This window comes from Palaemon carinicauda, chromosome 2 (genome assembly GCF_036898095.1).
Source record: "Palaemon carinicauda isolate YSFRI2023 chromosome 2, ASM3689809v2, whole genome shotgun sequence".
Classification (NCBI taxonomy): domain Eukaryota; kingdom Metazoa; phylum Arthropoda; class Malacostraca; order Decapoda; family Palaemonidae; genus Palaemon; species Palaemon carinicauda.
Window position 1 is genome coordinate 194,554,725 of NC_090726.1, and position 7,500 is coordinate 194,562,224.

General features: G+C 33.3%; 1 protein-coding gene and 1 long non-coding RNA gene across 2 annotated transcripts in view; one reads left to right on the forward strand and one right to left on the reverse strand.

Annotated features, from left to right (window-relative positions):
* LOC137629273 (cytospin-A-like) overlaps positions 1-7,500 on the forward strand; it is a 166,890-nt gene that overhangs the window by 152,684 nt on the left and 6,706 nt on the right. The window lies entirely within an intron of this gene.
* Positions 1-7,500, reverse strand: part of LOC137629291 (uncharacterized) — a 122,676-nt gene that overhangs the window by 13,008 nt on the left and 102,168 nt on the right. The window lies entirely within an intron of this gene.

The following is a 7,500-nucleotide window of genomic DNA, read 5'->3' on the forward strand; positions in this document are numbered from 1 at the left end:
TTAATTCTCTTTAACCGGAAAATCATTAATGCAAAAAAAATATAATGTGAAGCACATTAGGTCAAAGCAGGGGAAAAAATAAAAACTTCTGGGGAGATAGAGAGAGAGAGGAGAGAGAGAGTAGGAGAGAGAGAGAGAGAGGAGAGAGGAGAGAGGAGAGAGAGAGAGAGAGGGAGGTTACTCGAAACAGGAATGAAACAAAAACAAAATGTAGAATTATGGGTGTAAAAATTAAATCCAAAATTCTGACCCTTAACAAAAGGGCCAGATCATAGTCTTCCTACCTTGACTGCGGCCATCCACAGACAATTAACTGCCGGAAATATAACCCAAATGGCAAAAAGACTTTTATTGAAATATTTATAAAACATCCTGTGGATTCGAACACAAGTCACCTTCCTCGTGAGGTGATTGTCACAACCGCTATACCACATACAGTTGGACACAGGAATTTCTGACACACCTCGCCCTCAGGAAGTGCATCCTGCCAGCCCTTACTATGCGGCGAGTAACCAAACAGATAGTGGAATGAAAGATGGTAGAGGGGGTGAGCAGGGGTACACACAAATAACTTGGCACGCAGTGTGTGACAGGGAGCACTTCCTCAGAGCGAGGTGTATCATGAATTCTTGTGTCCAACTGTACATGGATGAAGTTGCTAGTTTTACAAATTCTGCTGTGCAGGAATCTCTCCTCATATTCGATTATTATTTTATTCCTACGTCATATTTTATGTAATTCAAGCGTGATTGTGATAAACTTTATATGCAATCTAAGTGTGATCGTTATAAACTTAACTTGTAATTTACGTGGGACATGTAATTCAAGTGCGATTATAATAAATTTGACATGTACTTTAAGTATGATTGTGATAGATAAACTTCATACAAATTCAAGTGTGATTGCGGTAAACCTATAATGAAATTTGAGTTAGATTGTGATGAACTTATGTAATTTGAGTGTGATTGTAACTTCATATGCAATTCAAGTGTGATTATGATAAACTTAGTGTAATTTAAGTGTGATTCTGATAAACTTATGTAATTTGAGTGTGATTTCAACTTAATATGCAATTTAAGTGTGATTATGATAAACTTAATATGCAATTTAAGTGTGAATGCGATAAACTTGATATGCAATTTAAATGTGATTGTGATAAACTTAATATGCAATTCAAGTGTGATTCTGATAAACTTATGTAATTTGAGTGTGATTTTAACTTAATATGCAATTTAAGTGTGATTGTGATAAACTTAAAGTGTAATTTAAATTTGATTGTGATAAACTTAATATGCAATTTAAGTGTGATTGTGATAAACTTGATATGCAATTTAAATGTGATTGTGATAAACTTAATATGTAATTCAAGCGTGATTGTGATCGACTCAATATATAATTTTGTATGATTGTAATAAATTTAATATGCAATTCAAGCGTGATTGTGATAAACTTAATATGCAATTCAAGTGTGATTGTGATAAACTTAATATGTAATTTAAGTGTGACTGTGATCTACTTAACATGTAATTTAAACGTGATTATGATAAATTTGATATGTATATAATTTAAGTGTGAATGTGATAAACTTCTTACAAATCTAAGTTTTATTGGGTAAACTTAATATGCAATTTGAGTTAGATTGTGATAAATTTTTATGTAATTTGAGTGTGATTGTAATAAACTCAATATGTAATTTAAGTGTGACTGTGGTAAACTTAATATGTAATTTAAGTGTGACTGTGGTAAACTTAACATATAATTTAAGTTAGATTATGATAAACTCAATATGTAATTTAAGTGTGGCTGTGATAAACTTAATATGTAATTTACGTGTAATTGTGATAAACTTCATACAAATTCAAGTGTGATTGTGGTAACCTTAACATGTAATTTAAATTAGATGGTGATAAACTTAATATGTAATTTAAGTGTGGCTGTGATAAACTTAATATGTAATTTAAGTATGATTGTGATAAATTTGATCTGCAATTCAAATATGATTTGTGATAAACTTCACATGTAATTCAAGTATGATTCTGATAAATTCATCACGTAATTCAATTGTGCCTGGATAAATCAAACATGCATTTTAGGTCAAGGTGCATTCAAGAAAGCGAAACGAACAAAAATCATAACTGATTACAAATATTCTAAGGTAACCCAGACGTAATATAACCAGAATAGCTAACAGGTAACTAAGAGAGGGTGGGTACAAGAGACTCACGGGTATGGCCGGGGGGGGGGGGGGGTGAGGGTATATTGGGTCAAAAGGCAGGGCATACAAAACGTGCCGCAATGCTTGGTAACGCATGACTACCTTAGGAAAGTAAGCTCAGGGCGTTCTACTCATAACGGCCTCCAGAAAAAAAAAAAAAAAAAAAAAATTCAGCCCCAGGGTGTGTTTGTGCGTGTGTTTGTCCGTGCTGGGTAGCAAAAGGGTCGAAGGTTGGGTTTAGTGGATGTTCTCATAGGAGAGAGAGAGAGAGAGAGAGAGAGAGAGAGAGAGAGAGAGAGAGAGAGAGAGAGAGAGAGAGAGAGAGTTTTCTACATGTTAAGTTAGTCTTACGAGCAAGAGCCCGTGCTGGCACCATTCCAGCATCACTCACTAACAATACTATTGCGTCAACACCTCTCTCTCTCTCTCTCTCTCTCTCTCTCTCTCTCTCTCTCTCTCTCTCTCTCTCTCTCTCTCTCTCTCTCAAAACTATCTAATTCCACTTTTGAAACCTTAGTTTTTTCTCATTAATTTGTTTGGGGAATATATACAAAATATATATTCCCCAACTACATTAAACATTCCGATACGGAAACAATACATAAACCTTATTGTTTTCAAAGCAATTAAATTTCACGTGCTGTAATTTTTCATATAGGGAAAGTTACAATAGCTACACTGTTGAAAATTTGCCGTAAGAAAACGGTAAAAAAAATCCTGGAATAAATGTTGCCATGTATTTACCGTTTTAATAACGGATATATTGGCGTAAAGGAGTGATATTACGGTCACCAACCCGTAATAGATAATAGCAAAGTAAGGTAAAAATTACGGTCGCCTGTATTTTACTGAAATGCGGCGAGAAGAGTATATTTTGACGGAGAATTTCCGATTAAAATTACAGTTTTTTTTAAATATTTTAACTCCCTCTCCAGCCTCCTTCGAAAAGTATATTTTCAAAGGTCCAGAAGAAACCTTGAGCCTTAAAATTGCTTCTTTGTCTGCCAAAGACTGGTCAAATATTTCCCTTTTTTTTTTTTTCCTCAAGTGTACTTCGGTGGTTAAGAGCACTTTCACCTTCACGACTTTCATTTGAAGCTGAAATAATGATCGCATAATTATAGCGTTTACAAATGATATCTGAAGACTAAAAGCGCACGTGAAAATTCAATAATTTTATAAATTAAATATTTATTTGAATGTTGCTACTGTTCTTAAAATATTTTATATTAATTGTTAATTATTTTTCTTGTAGTTTCCTTACTACCTTTCCTTACTGGGCTATTTTCCCTGTTGGAGCCCTCGGGCTTAGAGCATTCTGCTTTTCCAACTAGGGTCGTAGCTTAGCAAGTAATAATAATAATAATAATAATAATAATAATAATAATAATAATAATAATAATAATAATAAGAGTAAGCTTTGACGCAATAGTGAAAAAGAAATTTGTGAATTGAAAAAGTATTTGTAAAAAAATGGGCAGAAAGACAATGGTTAGATTAAGATCTCTTGCATCATCCATTTTTCATAAGAATTTGACGAAGCATCCGATATGCATCTATTGCCAGGAACAGGAATTCTTGCATTAATTGGATGAGAAGTGAATGCCAATCTGTCAAGGCCAAAATAGTCGAAGACATTTGTTATTTCTCTGTTTCTCTCGGTGTTCAGTCTGCCGTTAAGGGTCACTTTCCAAGTCCCTTCAGGTCACATTATCAGTTTTTTTTTAAGGCAGCTCATGAATGGCAGAGGCGAGGGACAATGCCGTAGCTATGGTAAGCAGCTCTTCTAGGAGAAGGGCACTGCAAAATCAAACCATTGTTCTCTAGTCTTGGGTAGTGGCATAGCCTCTGTACTATGGTCTTCCACTGTCTTGGGTTAGAGTTCTCTTGCTTAAAGATACACTCGTGCACACTATTCTATCTAATCTCTCGTCCTCTAGTTTTGTTAAATTTTCTTATAGTTTATATAGAAAATATTTATTTCAATGTTGTTACTGTTCCTAAAATATTCTATTTTTCCTCGTTTCCTTTCCTTACAGGGCTATTTTCCCAGTTGGTGCCCTTAGGCTTATAGCATCCTGCTTTTCCAACTATGGTTGTAGCTTTGCAAGTAATAACAACAATTATAATAATAGAGACTGACCAAACAGTACATATGATCAGCGCCCAAGCCCTCTCTCCACCCTAGCTAGGGTCAAGGAGGGCGAGGCAATGGCTGCTGATGACTCAGCAGATAGACATATAGATACGCACAAACGGCCCTCATCCTTAGCTTACAAGGATGGTGAGGTTGCAGAGACCAAAGGAACTAACGAATTAATGTTAATAAACAAAACAAAGTTAATAAAAAATCAGAGCTAATAAAAAATTTGATGTTAATAAAAAAAACAATACCAATAAAAAGTAAATGTTAATAAAAAAAATCAAAGTTAATAAAAAATCAATGTTAATAAAAAATCAATGTTAATAAAAAAATCAAAGTTAATAAAAAATCAATGTTAATAAAAAATCAATTAATAAAAAAATCAAAGTTAATAAAAAATCAATGTTAATAAAAAATCAATGTTAATAAAAAAAATCAGTGCAAATGAAAAATTCAATGTTAACAAAATTCAATATAAAAATTCAATATTGATAAAAAATTAATGTTAACAGTAAAGTCAATGTTAAACTTACAATCACTCGTATTTATATCGGATTTGATTCATAAATTGGGTCATATAGCTGAGGGCATATCAGGTCATTTACACTGTATGAAGTCCTTGTCCATTCTACAGAACAGAGAACATACAATATGATCGAGGTGAACAAAATAAGAAATTTAAGCGACTACAACTTATAATTTCAATATTTTTTTCTACCAATTGAATATTCAATAGTTTATCAAGATTTATAGGCAATCTTTCATTATTACCAACTAGTGTATGCGACCCGTCAAAAATGACGACTTAATAATTAGATAAGAGATACACGCACACAAATTTTTCCCTTTCGCCCGGCAATTTCGGCAATTTGAGTAGGATGCGGTTTCCGAGGGGACCTCTCAGGGTATCCCCTTCTCACCAGGGTATGATTAGTCCCTGTCCCCCTACCCAAGGGACTGGAAGAGACCGAGTAGTTATACGTCTGCATGTGCAGCTGATCGTGACCGTTGAGATTACATATATATATATATATATATATATATATATATATATATATATATATATATATATATATATATATATATATATATATATAGCCAGACACTTTCTCTTTAATATATAGCCTTTGAGATACGCTAAGAATAAGGAATTTTATACTAAAACATACCACTATCTGCAGAACACATTCCATAGTACAGAAGACTCTAGAATCTAGATCACCCATACTTTAGAAAAAAAAAATCCTTCATAATTCCACCCGATAAAACCTTGTAAACTTTCATAAAGAAATATAAATCTACGATTCTTTTTCCCATGAGTCTTTCTAAGGTTCGCCAGAATTATGAAAAAAAAATCAAAATCAATGAATTAACATAGTTCTTCTTTAAAAAACGAACCTTCCATAATTTAGAAATACCAATAAGGATATAAACTAAACTTTTCAGTTTTCCTAAAAATCACAGTATCTCTAATCAAGTAAATGTTGAAGAAAATAACTCGGACACATTTCATATAATTCAAATATAGAAGTACTCAAAAACTTACATTGACAAATAATATAAGGCTTTAAAATGAAATAAACTCACTACAAATAATTTTTTGAAGATGAAAAAGTCAAAATAAAAAAATAACAATGAATAATTGAGGACTTCGTGCTTGGCTACCCAGCGTGAAAAGGTTCCCTTGTGATGTTAAAGAGTTCATGGTCGTTGGGTTTAAAAAAAAAGAAAAAAAAATGTATTATTTATCTTCTTATCCTGTTCTATCTTGTTTTATTTTCCTTTATTTCCTTTATTTTACTTCTAAAATATATCGATAATAGTGACGCCAATCCTGGATTTGTTATGACTCGGGGCTGGGACCGAGGTAACCATTCAGTAACGATGGTAAAACTAAGGGGAAAAAGAATTTTTTTTTTTTCGTTCACACCCAGCTCTCCCCGTCCCTCGGGTAGGAAGGAGAGGAAGTAGTTATACCCTGGTGAGAGGGGGTTGCCTGTGAGTTAATATCTAAATCATTAGCCGTAATTATTGACGGGTCGAGTACACTAGTATATAATAAAGAACGAAAACTGGAATTCAGCTAATAGTAGAAACCTAACAAGTGGGTGTAGTTAGAAGCTGTGGACACGCTGAGAGACCTTTGAACAATACCTACAGTCCACAGCATGGGGTGCACTGACGGCACTATCACCACTGGAAATAACTTGAACATCAAAATGTTAACACCAGCTTTAGGTTGTTGATGATATAAGTTATTATTAAAGTAACTTATATGAAACTGAATAAATACCACTTAAAGGAGTTAAATGGCAGGACAGGATTAAAAATGAAACTATAAGAGAGATTACTCGAGTGCCATATGTGGATAAGATCATGGTAAGGGGTAGATGGAGATGATTTGGGCATGCTCTTCGCACTCCTCCAGAGAGATAAGTTCACCAACTTCACCAAACTTTCAACTGGGCTCCACAAGGCACTAGAAGAGTTGGAAGTCCCAGGTCTACATGGCTGAGGATTATGAAGCGCGAATTAGGAGATAATGAATGGAGAAGTATTGATTTAAAAGCTCAAGATAGAAACCACTGGTGAAATCTAACCGAGGCCCTTTGCGTCAATGGGTGTAGGAGGAGACGATGGTGACGAAGGAAAATTAAAGTAGAAAAGGACCTCCATAAAGATTTTTTCATATGTTCAAGTTAATTCATCTGTATTATTTTACCCATTCAAAGAACTAAGGTATTTGTGTTTCTTGGGTATCATAAATGCAAATGGACAAGTACAATAAGAAAAATAATTATAAACTTAAAATAAATAGAATCACATTATTGAAAAATATAAAAAAAAAAATAAATCTATATTTTACTAAATCGTAAAATGGACTTAAGGTTTTAACGAACAGAATTAAAAAAAAAATCTATTATTGTGAAATTCACAATATTGAAAAAGATAGAAACAAATATATTTTACTCACTCGTAAAATGGACTTGAGGCTTTAACGAACAAAATAAAATAAAGAAAGAAAATAAAAAGCAAAACAAAAGAGATTGTCTGTCATTGCGGGACCTTGGAAAACGATGATGAAACGAGGAGGGAGAGATGGTGATAATAACAGCAATTAACGGAAGAGACCAGTTATTAG